This window comes from Caretta caretta, chromosome 12 (assembly GCF_965140235.1).
Source record: "Caretta caretta isolate rCarCar2 chromosome 12, rCarCar1.hap1, whole genome shotgun sequence".
In the NCBI taxonomy this organism is placed as follows: domain Eukaryota; kingdom Metazoa; phylum Chordata; order Testudines; family Cheloniidae; genus Caretta; species Caretta caretta.
In genome coordinates, this window is record NC_134217.1 from 38,818,667 (window position 1) to 38,839,706 (window position 21,040).

Genomic DNA, 21,040 nt, shown 5'->3' on the forward strand with positions numbered 1-21,040 from the left:
GCTTGCTCTTTATTCCAAAGTCACATCTAATTAAGTATTTTTATTGTTTAGTTGAAGGAGAAAGATCAACTTCTGGAAGTGTTTTTCAGACAGATCAAACTGCAAAGTTACCTATTTCTTTTTTCCTCATTCAAACTTTGTCCTGTCTTAATTCACTTCCTGTGTCCCACACTGTAGAACAGAGACCTGAGCCCATACTGTATCTTGTAACCTGTAGCCAATAGCCTTCTGTCCATTTGAGCATCTGAAGATAAATTACTGACAATGAGTCTGATTTGTTGAAGTCATTGAGTTTTCCATTACACACCTTAAGAACTTTATGCATGTGCATAGTCCTGTTGAACTCCATTGGACTATGCATATACATAAAGTTAATTGCATGCCTAAGTGTTTGCAGCATTGGGGCCTTAGTTTCCAAGCACAGTACTGAATGCAGAATCGTTCGTGCATGCAAGAAAGAATATGTGTATGCCAATAGCAATGTGCATGTGATTGTTTGTGCAAATAATCGTGTGTGCAAAACTACAGGTTTAAATTTAGAGATCAGGTTTAGGCTTCTTTTGAGGACCAGACGTTTGGTAATGATAGTTTTTGAATTAGTGCCCCTATTTACAGCATATTTATATATTCAGAGGTTTACATGGTGAAAGTGGAGGCATAGCCTGCCCTTCAGCGATGGCTCAAGAATAGTGCTACTTACACACAAGGATGGCACCCAGGGATTGCTTTAATTGAATATTGTCTTGGGATGTGTGGTTTGAGACTTGGAGTTTTGTGTGGGAATGATCTTGCTTTTAAAAACATTTTGTGCCTTTATAGAAATGATCTCAGGAAGCAACTGCAGATGACTGGTTTTGGAAGCCAAGAGAGGGATTTAAAATGTGACCAGAGGGCGTAATTCTCTCACCACGTGCTTACTTTGTTACCGTGAATGGCAGTTTTAATGCATTCATGAGGGGTGAATGGACCTCCCCCCCAAACATTAATTTAATTACAATCAATGCCTTGCTATATGCTGTATGTATACTGTATACACCAGATGCTACAATGATGGGTACTTTAGAAACTACATGTAATAATGATGCCACTGTAGCAAACCAAAAAGGATAGGGCCAGATTCTCTCCTCCATTATATCTCTGCATACCCGTGCCCACAAAATGTTGACTTGATTGTGGTAGGATTGGGAAACTTTGATGAAAAATGTGAATCTGTTTTAGTTTATTTGTCAGCCATTGCAACACATTGCTCAACATCACCTTACTCTGAGATCAGGCAGAACTATAAGGATGATCCAGAGGACAGGGTGCTAGCCTGAGATTGAGAACATTTCCCTGTTCCCTCACAGACTTCCTGTGTGACCTTGGGCAATGTCTACGCTGCAACTAGATATCCGTGGCTGGCCCCTGTCAGCCGTCTTGGGCTCGGTGGAGCCCAAGCTCTGGGACCCTCCCACCATGCAGGGTCCTAGAGCCCAGGCTCCAATCCGAGCCCGGCCGTCTACACAGCAACGAAACAGCCCTGCAGCCCAAGCCCCATGAGCCTGAGTCAGCTGGCACAGGCCAGCTGTGGGTTTTTCAGTGGTGTGTAGACATATCCTTAGCCTCTCGGTTTGTCATCTGTACAGTGGGATTAATAGCACCATTCTACCTCACAGAGGTACTGGGAGAACACATACATTAAAGGTTGTGAGGCGCTCAGATACTCTGGTGATGTGGGTCAGATAAGTACCTCAGACAGACATAGACCAAGTTGGTTGCTGGCACTCAGGCCATGAAAGGTTGCATCATGCTGGTCTGAACTGATAAATATCTCTTAGTCTATGTCTATACCTGTGGTGGCATGTAGAGTACATACACTGCATGCCTCCCTGCAGCCCGGGTACCCAAAGCAGCGTAGACAGTAAGGCGAGTAGAATAGAGACACGCCTAGGACATATACGCTATATGGCTCTCTGCATGTGCCTCCCATGTCTACACTGCTATGTTGAGTGGTTTAGTGTCCCGCTGCACAGGGCCTTTCTCAGCTACCTCCTCCCTCCTAGAGCCTTTCACTGCAGCACACATCTACACACCGCAGTGTGCATGCAGGCTGCTTTTCATTGTGGTGTTCAGCTACACATACCCTATGCACCACCGCAAGTATAGACAAGGCCTTCTACAGCAAACTGAGACTCCACTTAAACCAGTTCATAAGATGGTGACTCTGCAAAGTTCAGATGTTTTAAAACTATGTGTTGTTTTCCCACGGTGAGTTTCTCTCTTCGCTGCTGGTAGCACAGAAGACGTCAGCTGGGTTAGCAGTGAATCAGATAAACTCCATATGGATATGAGTAAGCTTGATGACTTCTCAGTGAATCTCTCCCTCTTTGGAAAAGCTCTGGCCTGGATTAACTTGGTATTTACCATTCTAATGGAAAGGCACTTATCATCCAAGTGTGCCTGTCAACTAGAACTGTTCAAAAAATTTCACGTTTTCAGCATTTTGATGAACACTCTTCACTAAAAATGTTGACAATTTTTCATGGTAACTTTTTGACTCACCCTCCCCCCTTTTATTTTTTTACCAGCTCTGCTACCATAAATTGATGTAACAGACTGGCAACACTTGCCTGAAGTGCCCTCTGAGTTGACATTGATCCTGCTGGGAAATGATTAAGTGGGAACTGCTGACTTACTAAGGTAAGTGACTCATCACCCACATGGATATAAGGGAAGTGGGAATGGAAAGAGAGAGGATCTAGGGTGTGGGCTGAGTCATCCTGAATGAGGATCCCTAGAAGAAGCAAGTGCTGGATAGGAAGTTTGAGCTGAACTTGTGTTCCTGTTAATTTCTTTATTAATAAAGATGCACTCCTGGAAGACCTCGTTTTAAGGAATATTGGGAAAGGCACCTGCCTCACAGTTACCTTCCTCTTTACTAGTTCTAATACTTAAGTACCTGGTTTGAGTGCAGAACAGCACTAAAAGATAAGCCCAGTCTATGGTAGGAAAGCTATTTGTGCTTGAAAGTGGTTTTTAAACCACTGATTTAGGGAGAATCTGCACTGCTGTATATAGTGTGCAGAGTTACTGAGAGCTTCTAAAATCATAGAATATCAGGGTTGGAAGGGACCTCAGAAGGTCATCTAGTCCAAGCCCCTGCTCAAAGCAGGACCAATCCCCAACTAAATCATCCCAGCCAGGGCTTTGTCAAGCCTGACCTTAAAAGCTTCTAAGGAAGGAGATTCTACCATGTCCGTAGGTAACGCATTCTAGTGTTTCACCACCCTCCTAGTGAAAAAGTTTTTCCTAATATCCAACCTAAACCTCCCCCATGGTTTCAATGCATTAAGGCCATGTCTACATGGGGACACTCAGGAAAGTGAAGTCAATGCACATAAATCAAAACACATTAAACCCCCATGTGGATGGTCTCAAACAGTAATCAAGTGGCTTTAGTTCACTTAATCCCAAGGAGGGTTAACATGGGGTTGCTAATGTGCTTTAATGTATGTGCATTGACTTGACTCCTTTAATTGACTTGACTTACCTTAGCTTTGCTGAGTGTCCTTCTTTAGACAAGTCTCCAGGGTGAAATTCATCCCTGTACACCCTTCCCCCAGGACAACCAAGAGTGAATCTGATTCTCACCTTGGTTCTGGGATTTGTCTGAAAGCTCTAAAGGGATTAATAGACAGTTAAATGCATTTCTCCTTTTTCGATTCAGTTATTATTCATCTAGGTCTGGAACACATGACTTATGAGGAGAGGCTGAGGGAACTGGGATTGTTTAGTCTGCAGAAGAGAAGAATGAAGGGGGATTTGATAGCTGCTTTCAACTACCTGAGAGGTGGTTCCAGAGAGGATGGTTCTAGACTATTCTCAGTGGTAGAAGAGGACAGGACAAGGAGTAATGGTCTCAAGTTGCAGTGGGGGAGGTTTAGGTTGGATATTAGGAAAAACTTTTTCACTAGGAGGGTGGTGAAACACTGGAATGCGTTGCCTAGGAAGGTGGTGGAATCTCCTTCCCTAGAAGTTTTTAAGGTCAGGCTTGACAAAGCCCTGGCTGGGATGATTTAATTGGGGATTGGTCCTGCTTTTGAGCAGGGGGTTGGACTAGATGACCTCCTGAGGTCCCTTCCAACCCTGATATTCTATGATTCTATGATTCTAGGCTGCAGCTCACCTGTGCAGAGAGACCCAGCACCAAGCCAGTTCACCATTTAAGCCCCTAAGCGATGCATAGGGGTGAGATCAGCCTGAGTAGCTATTCTCTTCAATGGATGTGTCTACCCTGCTTGGGCATCTGCCCCCCAGCTCCCAGAGTTCTGTCCTAACATGAGAAAGGGCTGGATTCTTTGGGAGCGTCACTTTTTCTGTCACCCCAAAGTCCTGGTTAAGAATTTGACTGCGTTTTTCCCAGCATGTCACACTATATAAACTATGTTTCATTAGGGCCTGGGCTCCACATAAGGGCATATGTGGTGGCTATTCACATGGGGGTGAAATTCATCCTCGATGAATAATAATAATTGGATCAGAAAAGGGAAAACCACATAGAGCTGTTAAGCTCAAATCCCAGAACCACGGGTGACTAATAGATTTGCTCTTCGGCAAGTTGAACATTTTCTATTTTTATTATTTGTTTGGGTGAACCAAAAAAAAAAAAAAAAAAAAAAAGTACAAAACCCCAGACTGCTCTGTGCCGACTTGAGTCATGAAAACCTTTTGCAATTCCATCCCATTCTCTGGACCCAGCCACCAGAGCCCTGGGCTATAGTGATCCAGGGCTATAGTTTGAAGGAGTTGGGTCATTTCACACTTTTGAGTGGAAACTATGTGGAACATGACTGAGGGTTTATGTGTTTATGCACACACACACCACCAAAAAAGGCAAAACTTGATGATTTGTACCAAGTTACTCTTTGAGTTGTTAAGTTTGCTTCCAAGGGAAATTCTAAGGAATTCTAATCTATGTAAACAAAATTTGGACAGAAGACCCATGCAAACTCCAAGGAACCAGAGAAACAGCCCAGGTCTGTACAGGTCAGGGTTTGAGTTTCTCTTTCAAAAGTTGATGTATACCAAGGCTCCAATTCTCCATGCTGGTGGAGTCCTGTTGATTTCTCTGGGACGCTGTGTAGGCATAAGCATCATGAGTGCATCCAAATGCAAGCTCAGGGCCCAAATGTGTTCATGAAGAAGGGACAGTTCTTATATTTTTAACAAAATATAATCTCCACTCTGTCCCTCTAATCAAAACAGTTGGGATGAAACCAAATGTTGAAATCTCAGAACTTCCTGCAGGATGGAAATTCCATGTTTTCACCAGCTCTGTTAAAAAGCATGTCCTCATTTTTTCCTCCTCAAATATCCCTTAAGTTTCAGATATTGATATATCCAAAATACATATGACCTCCTGAACACCTAACACAGCATTAATAACCCAGCTTCTTATGCTGGTTTAGTTGCTTCCCGTGCTATCAGCAGTTGCAAGAGAAACATGAGCCTTGATCTCAGGGATGGGCAGGTAAACAGTCACTCACTTGACTCTTAAAAATGTCTTTGTTTGTAACACAAGTAGCAGGATTCTATTCTGAACCAGTTATTTGCTTTTCTAAGGAGGCAGTCTGGCATCTGATGAAAAGCACTATGTAAGAGCCAGGTATTATTGTTTCACAGAGAGAATCTGCTCATCCCAACATTGAGCAGACTTCCCGTGGGAAATGCTGTGGCAACATTTACACTGAGCCGATTCTTCTTTACTCGAAAGAGTGGGGAGCTTGGATTTTTGTGAACAATTTTTGTTTATTTAAAAAATTTCCAGTTTTTTTCAAAGAGAAACCGAGGAAAATTTCCCCAACAAATGACCCCTTCCCCCTGGGGAAAAAAAAAAAGAAAAAGAAAAAAAAAACTACTTTGTTTTGAAAACTGAAAGACAAACAGGTTTGAAATTTCCCTAACCTACTTCTGGATTTTGCAACCAGCTTAAGTTCCTTTTCACAGGATTTCCTGCAGCCCCCAGTACTGAAATTCATATAAAGGGTATAGGGTGCTTCTGTTTTCCAGTCAATCTGACCCACTCCCAATGTACCACAGCCCAGCACAATTAAACCCAGTGTTTGCAAATGAGTTGCAATGTTATTACATGCAGTTGCATGACTCAGCCTGGGAATCTTTGATGCAATTGTAGCTATTGCTGTCTGGTTAAAGATGACTGTATGCCCATGGGGTGAAATTTACCTCTTCACAGAGGGCCAGCACAAAGTGCTCCAAGATGTTAATATCCATTTTAAGGGCTTAAGGGCAGTTAAGTGGTGTACAGGGGCCTGTGCTGTATGTGTTCAGTGCTTCTTAAACCTGTGAAGTTCCTCAGTCACCCTGGATTTGTTACATTATTATTATTATTACTTATTTTGAATAAGAGGACAGAGCCTGGGGCAAACTGCCCTGTTTTGATTAGTACAGTGTTCTGGTCCTGGAACATATATCATATGATCTGCGGAATGCACTGTGAAATGCATGTTTATTTATTTACTTATTTTAAACTAAACTGGGTATTTCTGTGCCTTTATTCTGGGCCTGGGAGCCACCTGGTCATTGGCAAAGCGGACAGTGCTGAGGGTGGGAGGCCTGCCTTGAGATCCTAAACCACTTTCTGACTGCCTTTCACGCTGGCTTCGTATTTTAAAAAGAACAATTTAGCGTTTAATAGTCCCATAAACTCTTTAATGTTGGGACATTAAAAGTTGTTCTGGCTTTTGTCCAGGAGAGACATCAGATGTGAGCTTGTTTCCTATTTCTGATCCTGGGAGGAACCCATACCGCTGATGTCGTCATCACAGTGCCTTTTGCCACCAGCAGGGGGCTCCAAAATTGTCACTGATGAACTATTATTTCAGCACAACTCTTTTGTACAACCGTCTTTTGGGTGAGATATAAAACAAAGTGCTCCATACCTTATTAAAAGTCCCCTGCTGCTATTCAGAGAAGCAGGAGTGTTGGTGCTGGTGGGCCAAATTCTGATCTCATTTACGCTGGTGTCACTCTGGAATTGCTCCGATTGACACCAGTGGAGTTGTCTGGGTTCACACTGGTGTAACTGAGATGTGACTCTGGCCCCGTGACCAAATGCCATGTTAAGTGATTACATTCTGCATATGCACAATTTTGATTTGTCTGGGGTATTCTTGTGTGCTTTCTCTCCTATTGTCGCTTTGGTGGTGTTTTTGCATGCTGAGACGCAGCTGCTACATTTCACTCCAGAGATGGCTGCCTTTTATGGAAAGGTGAGCTGATCTGTGTATATTTAGTGGAGGTCTGTGACACTGGGAAAATGGGATGGTAGGCAAAACTGTGACACATAAAGTGTACACTTGGAATTGACAGCCATGAATTGTGAGCTATACCTTCCAAGTATGTAGCTTGGGAAGTGATTTGGCGATCCTTCAGGGTAAAAGATGTGAGATTCTAGCACTGCAAATATAATTTGGTTTCTCCTTGCTCTGAAATAGTTCCCTCTATTTGATCTTTCAGACTGCTTTGCTGAGCAAAATGGGTGAATTTTACTTTGTTTACTCTGTCTCGCCCAAACCTAAAACAAACCCTAGACGTTCATATATATCTCTTTCCAACCACGTGTGCTGTGATGTTCTCCTTTTCCTTTTTTCAATTTACAATTAAATTGAAGTGTGTCCAAAATAAATCTTGGGTGATATTATGTTGCCAGCATGACTCCCTTCTAACAATCATTGCAGGCTCATCAAACAGTCCTCAAGCAGACACATGGTATGTTGGAATGGAACAGTACGAGCTTCTTAGTTATACAGGTGTATTTTTCAGGTGTAACCCAACCAATTACAACGAAACTCCTGAAACCTTTGACAAGATTAGTAAAATGAACTCTCTCTATATCAGCCAGTGGTTTCATACTGCTAAGTTTGCTTACTACTAAGGAGAGGCATAAAGAGCACCAATGGGTGAACCTCCAGAGATTGTTTGATTTGGATAACAACCCATCAGTTTGGATGACTGTACAAAGCTTATTCAAACTGTCAACCTCTTGTATCTGCAAAGCTGGCCTCGGACTTATGGAATGGCCTGAGTTGCATAGTTCTGATCTGAAGAATTAGAATGCCCCCAAACTTGAAGTGGTGCTGGAGAGCCTGAATTTTGGTTTGGTCTGTGGTAGAGGGCCAACTGGAAAATTGGGCCTTTATGTTTATATCTCCAAGATATTGGGCATGGACCATTGGATGCTTTAGACTTTGTGTGCCCCCAAATTAGACACTCTGAGTGATCATGCTGTTTGTGCACGCAAATAATTGACAGACACAGAGAGGCAGAAATCACATGGGGAGACTGGATCAGGGCTAGAAGTTGAGTTCAAATCTCCTGAATCCCAGTCCAGTGCCTTAACAATGAGGTCGTCCTTCCTCTTAAGTTAGATACCTTTGAGAATTTAATCGGAGTGGATGCAGGACTATAGTATTCAAGCCTGCATGTTAAACACCTAACATTTCTGGAGTGTTTGGAGCCAGAGTTTTAGTTGTGCCTAATACAGACTTAAGGGACAGCTGTTAAATTTGAATCTGAATCTTGGGTTTGGATTTCAGGTCCAGCATGAGAATATTTGGATCTGGGCCTAGGTCCGTCTCCCTTAAAAATGTGGGAAAGTTTGGTGATAGTGCGGGGAAGACATTGACCACGCAGGCACCTGGGTGGAAAGACTGAATGTGTCTTTGGATAATAACTTCTGAGCTTCTATTGGGAGTCTGTTCTTGCAAATCTACATAGAAATATCCCGGCATCTTTCTTGTTTTCATAAACTCCATTGTCAAAATGCCAGAAAAGGTATTTTGGGAATGAGAAGAGTAAATGTTTAAAGTTCAGAGTCAGGCACTAAAGACAAAATTCCCGTTCAGTCCAGTGTGTTCATGTGAAACAGATTATTTAATGTGGGATTCTTGCAAGACTTTCCCCTTCCAAATGCTTGAAAAGCCACATTAGTTCAACTCAAAGGAGACAACCTTTGAAGTGTCTGACATTCTGTGCCTGTATTTACACTGCGAAGGAATGGGCCAGCGCCAGGCAGGTAAGCAAACAACCAGCGTATCGCTTCTAATGGACAGAAAGATGACAAAGATTTCTAGTGGTTTTTTTCCAGTGGCAAAGCTTGTGGCATTTTGTTCTGACTACCGGAGAATTGCCAGCCCCACTGGCTCAGGTTCACAGCACAAGGCCAAAGGGATTTGTCTTTTTTTCAGCTGCACCCAAACCTGCTAGGCAGCATTGGAAATTGCAGCCATATAATCCTAAGAAAGTAACAAAGAGGTGAGTAAAAAGCACCCGTGGGTCGGAGCCCAAACCCCAGCTCCAGACACTTGCAAACGAGGGGAAAGTTTGGGTCCAGAACATCATGCTTCGGTTTGGCTCCTTTGTTTTAAGAAGGCCCACCCATCTGGATAGCAGATTCTCTACTCTCCTTCTTTCACTTGCTTGGGGTTCAGATGAGCTGATGCCGGCCCTTTGCACAGTCATGAATTTGACCCATTGTTAATGGGGCTTTAGATTTCCCTGCAGGTTGGAGGCTTCCTTGTAAGCTTTTTCTGAGAGGTATGGCAGAATGGTTCTCTCTCTCATACTACGGGAAAGTGTCCCTTCTTAACTTGAGTTTTCTAGATTCTCTCCCATTCTCAAGTTGATCAGCATACGGTGTTCTGACCTCCAAATCTAACTAATGTGTCAGACCAAGATAAGTTGCTCATGATGCCTTATGGATTTCTAACCCATGAGTCAGTTAATGGAGAACATACACTTCTGCATTGATGGAGCAGTGTTTTAATTGACCACTTGTGTGCGTGCCTGGATGAATGAGCCATAGTGGGAGTCTGGGTTGTTTTTGTTTCTTACTGATTTTTAAATCATTCACCATTTTTGTGGTGGTCTGGAAGGTTGGGTGGAAAGGCGTCCAAGAGCTGTGCATTCCATTTTGATTCATGAGGACTCTCCAAAGCCCACTCTTTGCAAGGATTTTGAGGCTCCATTTGTCAACATTCAGAGCTCCCATTGATTTGAGCTGGAGTTCTGTGCTTGGCCGGGCCTTCCCATGCATAGGAGACTTGGAAGATCAGCAGTTGTTTTTATCTGTGTTGGGTGGTGGGGTCCTCAGAGGTGGGGCCTGGACAGACTGAGAGGCAAATGAAGAGTTCCTCCAACAAGGGAAAATGTAAAAATTACAAATTGTAGAATCATAGAAGATGAGGGTTGGAAGAGACCTCAGGAGGTTATCTAGTCCAATCCCCTTCTCCAAGCAGGACCAACACCAACTAAATCATCCCAGCCAGGGCTTTGTCAAGCTGGGCCTTAAACACCTCAAAGGATGGAGATTCCACCACCTCCCTAAGTAACCCATTCCAGTGCTTCACCACCCTCCTAGTGAAATAGTGTTTCCTAATATCCAATCTAGACCTCCCCCACAGCAACTTGAGACCATTACTCCTCGTTCTGTCATCTGCCACCACTGAGAACAGCCGAGCTCTGTCTTCTTTGGAACCCCCTTCAGGTACTTGAAGGCTGCTATCAAATCCTCCCCTAACCCTCCCCCCCCCATTCTCTTTCACAGATTAAATAAATCATCTTTCCTTTGGGGTGGGGAGGCCTTGCCCCCCATTTCCCTGGGAACCCTGTTTTGTGTCTGGCCAGAATCTGGGCAGCCCCAATACGGATATCAGGAAAGCATTTGGATACCCCAGTTGTTGGTGCTGATAAAGAAACCAAATAGAAACTTCCTCCCCCCGCAACCCCACTTATTGGTAAGTAAAGTCACTGAGAAACTTCAGCAAGTGCAGAACATAGCTGCCCACTTACTTAGCAGGATTACTTATAGGGTGTATTGTACTTGTGCTCCATGGACTGCACTGATTTCCAGTTTGTTTCTGGGGTTAAGGTGATGGTTTGCTCTTCATCCTTTCTGTCTCTTGCAGCTTAAAAACCAGCTCTCTATGAGTTGAGATCTGCTGGGCCGCTGAAGGATGACAGTTATTCATCTTGCGGGGTTGGGAAATGGGGTACTAAATAGAAGGGCCCTTGAGTCTGAAATCCTTTCCCTCCTTGTTCCCTACTTAGTTTTACAGAACTAGGGTTTGTTGATGATCGGGTCCCAGAGCAAGAGCTATCTCTGTTCTTAGGCACTTTCTACTGGGAGGCTTGAGGGAGGGGGAATATAGGGAGTTCATTATTATTAATTAATATTGGTTCAGCTCATGAGTATAAGCATGTGGCTTTGATGGTTTTTGGTACATGCTCATTGAAGCCTGTAGAACTGCATTTTCATAAACTGGGGAAATAACCAAGGTTTGTATGTATTTTGAAAATAAGGCGCTCTGACATGTCTTGGGAAGTTTTCTCCCTGTGACATATAGCTCAACTTATACAAGAGGTTACTCTTTCAAGAGTTCCCTCAAAGAATCCACAAGCCTTTGGCGTTAGATCCTCAGCTGGGGGAATTTGGGGAGCTCCACTGAAGTGAGCGCACACAATGCCATTCTCTGTTTCCTAGACAAACAATTTTGTTAACTGGTTTTTGTTGGCCACTTGGGTTGTCAGTTGAGACAGGCTTGACTGGATTCACTTTTGTAAACATGCAAAGATCCCTTGGCTCCCTGAACTCGATTAAAGAAAGGGAGTTCTGAGATTTCAAGCATCATAGAAGACACGTAGGTGCCTGGATACTGCAGTGATAAGGCACGTGTGATCAGCCAGGTAGATCAGTATTCTAGACTGTAATAGCATTGCACAAAGTGAATGCTCTCCTCTGTCTGGCGCATGGCATTGTGCAAATAATCGCCCTAAGGTGCAAATAAAACATATGGAAATAATAGGAGAAATGGATCCATCTCAGGTGCAAATTATGGAGCTAAATCCTGTTTGCCATCATTTACAGTGATTTAGCCCTTTAGTACTTTTGAAGGCAGCCTCTGGAAATTACTGTCTAATCTTAGTGTTTTTGGATGACTTGGGCCAGGAATCCTTCCACCGAAAAGCACTGGGCATGTGTCTCGTGTTTATAGATTCTCAGCATCGCATGCTAAGGAAGGGCTGTGCTGGTTTATAGAATGGTTTCCTAGTCTCCGGAGCGCAAATGGGGAAGTGACAGGTTGATTATTTGCACTCCACGGCAAACAGCTATGTTGAAAAGTTTTTCATGTAGCTGCGAGTAGCTGGGATGGGGGGAATCTGTAACAAGCTCGGTGTCTTAAACATTCCAACTCAACCAAGGGTTCTATAAACAAATTCCTAAATAACATAACTCCCTCCCCCCACCCCTAGACACACACACACACACACACACACACACACTGCATTACCATGGGGACGTGTAGTTCAAAATGCAATGACATTTCATTTCCCTCTAAATAGATATGACATCTTGTGAATAGTACAAATAATGAAATCATGTGCTTATAGCCAGCTGGTCTGCCTGGACTTCTTATGTCGGAGTCTGTCTGAAATAATATTTACCCTTTGATAGGACTTTGACTCCCTCCACTAGACTCTCTCTCCCTTTCTCTTTTGGCTCCTCTTTTTCTGGGCGTAGTGCCTTGTGACAATGTGGTCCAGTGAACAGAGCACTAGATTAGAGATCCAGGTTCAAGTCCATCTCTGCCACTGGCCCGCTGGGTGACCTTGGGCAGCTCACTTCAGCTCCCTGTGCCGCAGTTTCCCCATCTGTAAAATGGGGATAATGATACTGAGCTGCTTTGTGAAGGGTTTTGAAAACTGCTGATAAAAAGAACTAAGGAACAGCGAGGTGGTATTGTTATTCTGCGGCCCCATCTTTATATTCTACGGCAGCTCAACCTCTGAGGACTGAGAAATATTTCAGTGGTTTCAGTGATTTCCACATTAGGCTGAAGGTGCCTACTTCTTTACTCTATCAAACAACTTCTCTGATTCCCCCAGTTCGGTCAAGGTTGCTAGTGACTGCATCTCTCTTTGTGTGTCTCTTTCCTTGACAGCTGTGTTGTATCTGTCCATGGCTATATGTTTTAAACTCTCCAAGACAAGGGTTTTGTGGTTCAGTTAGTGTATTTTACATGTTGTAAACCACTGCCTACAGTTATCTTTATGGTGTAGAAATAATAATATACAGATATTGCTTCACCTGCCTCTGAAATGTGACGGCCTCTGGAGTGGAGTGTGGCGGCTGCTTAACAGTGCACAGGAAATGAAGAATTCATATGCGATTTTACACATGCTGTCAGATTCAATCTTGAAAACTAAAGCTAGTTGCAGTATTGTCAAGTTTCAGAATCTGAATTTATCAAACAATTTGCAAGAGCCTTTTCACCCCCTCTGGTGTTTGCAAGTCGATGGCTACGGGTGTGATCCTGCACCTAGCTACAGATTTCACAGAGTCCCCTTGTGCAAGAGTAACTATAGGCATGTGCATAGCTCGTTGTAAGATAGTGCCCTAATAGCTTAGGGCCAGATTTTCAAAGGTATTTAGGGACCTGAAGAAGCCGGCAAGTGCCTCATGGCATTTTCAAACGCACCTAAACATCTAACTCAATGGGAGATAGGCATCGAAATACCTTTACAAATCTGATGTTTGGTGCCTGCTCCAAAGCCCATTGACATCAGTGAGACTTCAACCAGCTTTGAATCAGGCCTGCAAGGACCAATCCTGTTCCCACAAAAGTGAATAAGGTTTTTTCCCCCCACTGGCCACAGACTCAGGCTCAGGCTATAGCTTGGCTTGCACCAAAGCCCCGGATCTGAAACCTCTCTCACGTTGGCGTGTTCCAGAGCAGAACATAAATTTTGTAGCTCCGTCCTATTTCCATGAAGAGCGTGACAGTAAATTCACTCTACAAACAGAAGCTGCCTTTTCTTTTCTTTATTTCTTGCCTTGCGTTCCCTCGCTTTGGTGCTGAAATAATAATCGAATGCCTCTAAAATGATTTATTTAGCAAAAGGAGCAGCCCGATTATCTTTGTGTACGTTAGGCAGAAGTGACACCATTTTTACACTCGGCAAAATAATGGTGTTTTTACACCAATCTATCATGCTTAAATGGATATACATGCCCAGTTTTTGTAAATGATTACGGACCATTGTTTTATGGTTCTACAAATTTTTTTGCGTCAAATGGTTTATTTTTGGTATGAAATAAAATCCCATTAATTAGCAGCAAGCTTGTACCATTCCAGAGCTGGCAAAAAACTTCAGGGCAAAGCCCAGAGCTCATGGGCTTTGGAACTGGCACCAAACAAATAAATAAAAAAGAAGAGAACAACTCCATAGCGAAACATGTGGTTGCGCTTTTGCCTCATTTGTATTGTCAGCCCAGTGATTTACAATGGATCAAATTCGTTCCAGAGCATGAGAGCAGATTAACATGTTTTTTGGAACAGAGGGGAGAGATATTAGACTCTTTTCCTAGAGGTGTGGCACGCCTGCAGTTCACTGAAGAACTGCTTTCCGTGAGGAACGCGTTCTCGCCCTGACCCTGATTTGTGGCCGCTGCAACGTGTGCAGCAGGTTCAGAGTCCGATAAAACTTTGCTGCCGCATCCTGTGCGATTCAAAGTCTGTTTTTTGACTTTGAATGTGCTCTTGGCTGGCCAAAAAGACTCACCAACTGGACAGTCCTTCATTTGCCTATGTTTTTTTAAATAAAACTTGATTTCCACCAATAAGTGGCTGGCCAAAACCATCCTGTGCTGTGAGCCTGGCCCTGCATAGCGCGGCCAAAGGGACAGTTTGGAGAGCTCCCTCTTATTCTAGGCTTCATCATAACTTCAGCCTTTTCCCATGACAGCAGCGCATGCAAGGGGGAGAGAGACACAAACCTCCTGTTCATTCTTTCCTGAGATCCATAAAGATGTGAAAAGAACGGGAGGACTTGTGGCACCTTAGAGACTAACCCATTTATTAGAGCATCAGCTTTCGTGGGCTACAGCCCACTTCATCGGATTCATAAAAGATGGGAGTTATCTTTAAGCGTCACCTCCTGAGGCATGCTGGCAGGGTGTTGTGCGTGTGTCTGTGTGCAGATAGATAAATAGCTATGCATATATGCACACACACAGCACCTACGCTCTTGCTGTAGCATTAACTTATCCAGGATTCTCAAGCTATCTGTGCTAAATTGACTCTGCAATTTTTAAGTGAAAATTGTCTTAAGCAAAACAACCCTTCCAAACAGCTTCCTCCAGAAATGATTGTTTGGAAATCTACAAGTTTCTCTCACATGGGTGAGTCACTAACACTCTCTGAGTCAGGCCCCCTGACGGCTCCATGAACATGACTTCATTGCTGTAGATTTAGACTTACTGATAACTGAAATTTTCCCAAGAAAGAAAAATAATGACAGTGGAAGTCAAAAGAGTGGGAGTTACATATTCATCCCGATGCCAGTGAAACGAAGAGTTGAATAAGTGATTCACATATGGGGGAGAGGAGTGCTAGCGTATATCGTTATGCTCAAAAGGTACATGGGAAAAGAAAAGCACGAATGTGTAAAAAGGATTTGCATAATTCACGGAGACTGTGTTCGTGTGTGTGCGTGCACGCATGCATGTTTGGTTGTTATCCCTTTGTTTAGTAAAATAATGGAGAACTTTGAAAATGTGTAGGAGGACAAATTCAGTCATGTGTGAAGGTCCTCAATTCTGGATCTATGACAAGAACATAGGGCTAGTCTGAATAGCAGAGCATGCTTTCTTCAAACTCCAGTACATATAAATGGTGGAATCATGTCTAAGAAGTAGCATTACAGCAACCAAGTCATCAGCAGCACTCTGAGCTCCCAAAAGTTCTTCTCATGTCTTCCAACTTCCATGACTGTACTGGTTGCCATTCACCCTCAGAGTCTGGTGATTGCGTTTGGAAGATCAGAAGCTCCGATGCGATTTTTCTTGGAGGATTGGCCTGTCTCACCCAGCCACCCGGTAGCATGACAATGCTTTAGACAATCCTTTCCTTTAGTAGACCTTTTGCTTGGTCATTTCTTTCAAAAATATCTTGAGGCAGGCAAAGCACCTTGACCCAGATAACGCATGTTGCAGATAATCTTTCAAAAGTCTTCTTCTGAACTTGCTAGATGTGCTGAAGAAGTTTCGCAGAGGCTCAGATACCTTCTGAAGAGATAAAGAGAGAGCAAGGGATAAAGAGTAAAATAATGTGGTGGTGAAGGTGTAGAAGGTTTTCAGTCCAGTTCTCCAGGTGGATCTCCGTCCAAATATAATTAGGCACTTGCCTAGATCACGAAAGACACGCATTGTCCCTCTTTATCACGTGTAGATTAAAGGCCAAGGACTGAACTGACCATAGAATCTTAGTGGCTCCTGTTTCTCATAGAAGTGCTTGCACAAAGGGGAGGGCTCACAAAGCACCGTGTGGATACATGTTCAAAGGACAAATGCAGGACTGTGGTCTCCAGGGGTTTCAGTCCCAAAGACTTGCACTCTCCCCAAATTCCTTAAAACAATACTATTAAAAAAACCAATGCAGCGGGTGTAAATAGGATCAATGGAGAGCTTTCTGTTTTCGGACAAAAATGTTGATTGTTCCAGCCCCTTTCTCACTCTGGGGCCTGATTTAAATAAGATACAATCAGTAAAAGGCATAACTGTTAGAGAAGAATTCCTGTTTAATTATAGACTAATACAAATCATACAAAACAAATGAAGTGCAACAGATGAGAACATGTGGCTGCAAAGAGGATCCTGAGATGAAGGTGTTGGTACAATGAATCCTTCTGGATGCCATCAGCGGAGAACACAAAGTGAAGCCAGATGTTAACTATTGTGTCCTGGCTAAATTCCAGCTGTGTGCTTAGTTAACTTTCTGCCTACCTGTAACTCCCCTGGAACAGCTGTTCCAGTGTACTTTGCTATATTTCTCGCTCCAGTCCTTTGAGTTGGCATCACACAGCTGTGATGGGATGTACGTTTTATGGAAGGAGAGGGAAGTTGCCTAGGTCATCAGAGTCAAGCTGAGTTGTTTGTACTTCTGGCTTCGGGGGTTGTTTTTAAATAGCATTATCACCTCTACAGTGAGTGCAAATAGGCTTGGCAGGTGCCATTCCATTGAGAGGAATAAGTGGAAATTCTTGCCCATGTTGGCTTTGCCATTTCACTCTGGGGATTTTTTTCTTTCTTTTTAATGTTAAAATGTATTTGAGGCACTTCAAATTCAAGATATGTCTGAATTATAAGAAGGACAACAAAGTGGAGACCTCTGGATGCTACCCTCACATCCTTAATCCTTATCTCTTTGCTGTCAGTCCATTTAGACCAATAAACTATCACCAGTAATGGGCAGTAGTCAGTTCTTCACCCTGCAGTAGGCAGTTACAGGCAACCTATCTTCAGGGAAGATTCCCTCCTAACCACTCCATAGTTAGAGACTGGCTTGAGTCCTGAAGCATGAGAGTCTATATCCCTTCTCCAATTCCAAACTTTTTTTGTAGCATTTACTATTATAACTCTTGGTATTATCATTCTCCATAGAAATTTCTAATCCATTTTGAATCCTGCTAAGCTATTGGCCTCAGTGATATCTTGTGGTGGTGAGTTCTACAGGCTGATTGTAGTTGTGTGCAAAAATGTTTCCTTTTATCGATTTTGGATTTTTCAGCTTTCAGTTTCTGTGACGGTCCCGTTGTTTTGAATCATCCCGCCATGAAACTGGAGAATAGAGGCTATGTGATCAGGTGTACGAGGCATTGTCTGCCCATCAGAGGCCCTGCTGCTTTGGTATATCCTGCCATACAATGGTGTCCTTTTGAAAGAGAAGAGCAGCAAGTTCAGACCTCCAGGGGTTGCATAGGGAGGCCTCTCAGGATCATCTTCTGGCAGAACCAGTAGGAATTGGTCCTCCAGTGGCTAGAAGGGCTAGAAGCAGGCAGTGGCCAATCTGGGCCAAGTAGGCCAGATAAAAAAGGCTGGCTGCTTCTTGCAAGGGCCAGTTCTGGGTGATGTTGGAATAGGAGAAGACTCTCCCTATCTTCATCCAAGAAATCTGGCCTGGTCAGGGGCCTAACTCAAACAGCATTTTGGTTTGCCCACCGACATGCTGTTTGAATTTGCCCAGGTGACCATTTTCAGTTAAGTGTTAACTAATTTTCTGTAAAACTGAGGCCAGCCCCTAACATGCCTCCTGGGCAAATTCAAACTCAGGAACTAATCCACAGTAAGTACTTTATTTGAGGAATTTAGCCTCTTTCTGGTTGTGAATTGCCTATGAGCAGTTAGGATAATTGTGAATAATTATCAGTCTCTTGATAGTTTGCGAGCCATTCATTGTGATTATTGAGAAGTAGAGTGGCATTGGTTGGTGCTGATTGGGCATATAACATCAAATGATATTGTTTCTTTTCCTTGATTGGATGGATCAGATCTGTTTGGTTTTGAGCATGAACACTCACATTGATGAGTCTGAACTTTTTCGTTCTGTGTTCGCTAATATTCTTTTACAGTTTATTATTTCCATAAACATTGCCATCATGAAACACATTCACAGGCAACAATTACAAAGTTACAGTAAGTAGTATTTTATTATTACTAATATTTATATTGCAGTAGCACCTAATGACCACAAGCAATTTGTGCCCCATTGTGCTGGGTGCTGTACAAACATATGACAGTCCCTAATCTTAAATAGTGCCTAGAGGCCCAAACCTGTTCTGGGCTATATTGTGCTCGGCAAAGCTTGTGCACATAGTAAGAGACAGTCCCTGCCCTGAAAAGCTTATAAACTAAATAGTCAAGACAGATAAAGGGTGGGAGGAAAAACAGAGGCACAAAGGCGGGTGGCTAGGGCTAGCAGGGGCTTCAACACCCCCCAAATCTACCTACCTATCAGCTCATCAGCTGCCAGCCTCCCTGGTACCTATGCCCAGCTCAGTAGGCAGAGTCCTGATGTGCGCCCCTTGACACTGCAGTGGGCTCCTTGAGCCTCCTGCTAGTGGTGAGACCCAGTGGGCCGGATTGGGGAGCTGGAACCAGGCCAGCACTGCAGGCCAAAACCGAATCACTGCTGCCTGGGCTTGCTCTCCAACCCCTGGGCCCAACACCATGGGACAGGAGGAGCCAGAGAGAGTGCAGGGCTGGGCAGGCTCGCTCTGCAATCCTCGAGTCTAGTGGGATAGGAGCAAAGTTGCTACTGCCTAGTGTGAATGCAGATTGGTCTCACTCTTCAACCCCCCTGGTGGGGATAAAGCTGGCCCTACACGCACCCCTCGGCCCGCCGCAACAATATTTTCATCCACCACCTGTGGGCATAGGGAGGTGAAGTGACTTGCCCAAGGTAACACAGCTGGTTAGTGACAGAGCTGGGACTAGAATCCAGGTCTCCTCGCTCTATCCAGTAGCCTGCACTGCCTCCCGAAGTCAAGGTCCGTTTATTTCAGCAAATGTTGGTGGGAGCTGTTTTGAGGCATTTGCCCTGCTTTCCGGTAAATGTGTTGAGCTTCCTGACAGAGAAGTGTTGCTGTAGCCTGAGGTTCACAGACCGAACTCGCAGGGTCACACGCTCAGGCCCTTTCTGAGGCTACGCCGAGCAGTAGCATCAATGTGGAGGTCTCGTCCTGCTTGGTGGGGGGAATGATGACCAGAGGAGGCTGGAGATCAAAGTGAGGGAAGAGTAGGCAAATCTCCCTCGCTGTGTAGCAGTGCAGTGAATCCCCTGTGGAGCAGGTGGTGCATTGACAACGCATCTTTCCTTGCTTGTGCACAAATCCGTGCTCTAGGAGAAGATACAGGAGACCACTGACGCAGAGAATTCCATCCAGCAATCCAGTGCAAAACATGTATACGTTTGCCATGCTTTAGGGTTGCGTTTGCATCCCAATTCTCCTCATAAGGAGCATGTGAGCAGCTTGTAAACTGAATGTATTTACTGGGCAACATTATTCGAGTGCAACACCCCTTGAAGTCCTTGGGGTTCTATCAAGTGTTTCTGAGAGGAAAATTTGGCCTGAAGCGTGTTCATTAGTCAAAAGCTGGCCCGGGCTCTGAAATGTGGTCATTAGCGTTACTAATTCCATGATCAAAAAAAGAAAGAAGAAAGTAGAGTTAGCGTTGGTAATCAGTGTGTACATTTGCCAGGAGGTTTCATTAAAAGATAACAGATGCTTCAAGGATAAACTAGATTTAACAGTTCTGTGGGATTATTAATTTGTTTTAAATACATCTGCTACCACTGAATACTGTAGGACTACAGGCCCATTCATAACTGTGGCTTCAGTTATGCTAACAAACAGATTATGTATATTTTCCTACTGCTGAAGAATTCACGTGGCCAGGTCCTTGATAACCAGCATGTCCAGGGAATGGATAAAGGACTATGCGTTTCAGTGACTGCCATAGGGTGTTCAGGCCTTTGGAGGCTTATTATTCTGCTCCCAAATCTGATGGCATGACTGATTCTGTGCCAGTTTCTACGTGGTCAAAGCAACTTCCAGAGAGCTGCTGCATATCCAAAGCCCTGGGTGGGTGCGCTCCTTGATCATTGAGACAAAACTAAATGTCCAATTACACTTTCTCTTTGAGTAGTGAGGGACCAACGTGACTCTTGGTAGTACCCCCACAACTTCTCTTTCTTTGAGGTGTATTAGAGCAGGCAGGCTGGGAGCTGTAGTCCATTGTGGCAACCCACGTTCAGATTCTTGGCTTCTGGCAAGATGATAATAGGGGAATACATCTAATCGCCACCTGTCTACAGACCAGAGACCTTGAAGGAGCCACTGTCTCTGGATTGCCTTTCCGGGAAGCAATGGGCGTATAAAACAGAAAGAAACCAAGTCTATTTTGTAGTTGTTTTTTAAAATGGCTCTGAGAGTATTGGAAGATGCCATGAGACTGAGTAGCTTTCACTCCCTTTCAGAGCTGCTTAGAATAAAGATACCCAGACAAAGGGATTTTTTTAAATATTCATTTATTTATTTACTTCTTGTTAAGACATTCCAAAGACGTTACTCTCGGTATGGGGCCTGTGGTGCTACTGTATAAAAGACACAAAAGACACCTGGCTGATTTGCATGGTACTTGGCG

The 21,040-nt window shown here is 43.8% G+C and overlaps 1 protein-coding gene across 2 annotated transcripts in view; it reads left to right on the forward strand.

The window, feature by feature from the left end:
- Positions 1-2,573: 2,573 nt before the first annotated feature.
- Positions 2,574-21,040, forward strand: part of ZNF469 (zinc finger protein 469) — a 295,831-nt gene continuing 277,364 nt past the window's right edge. For both annotated transcript variants that reach the window (XM_075118464.1, XM_075118465.1), the window contains exon 1: positions 2,574-2,679. The gene's annotated coding sequence lies outside the window, so the exon portion shown is untranslated. The remainder of the gene's footprint in view (positions 2,680-21,040) is intronic.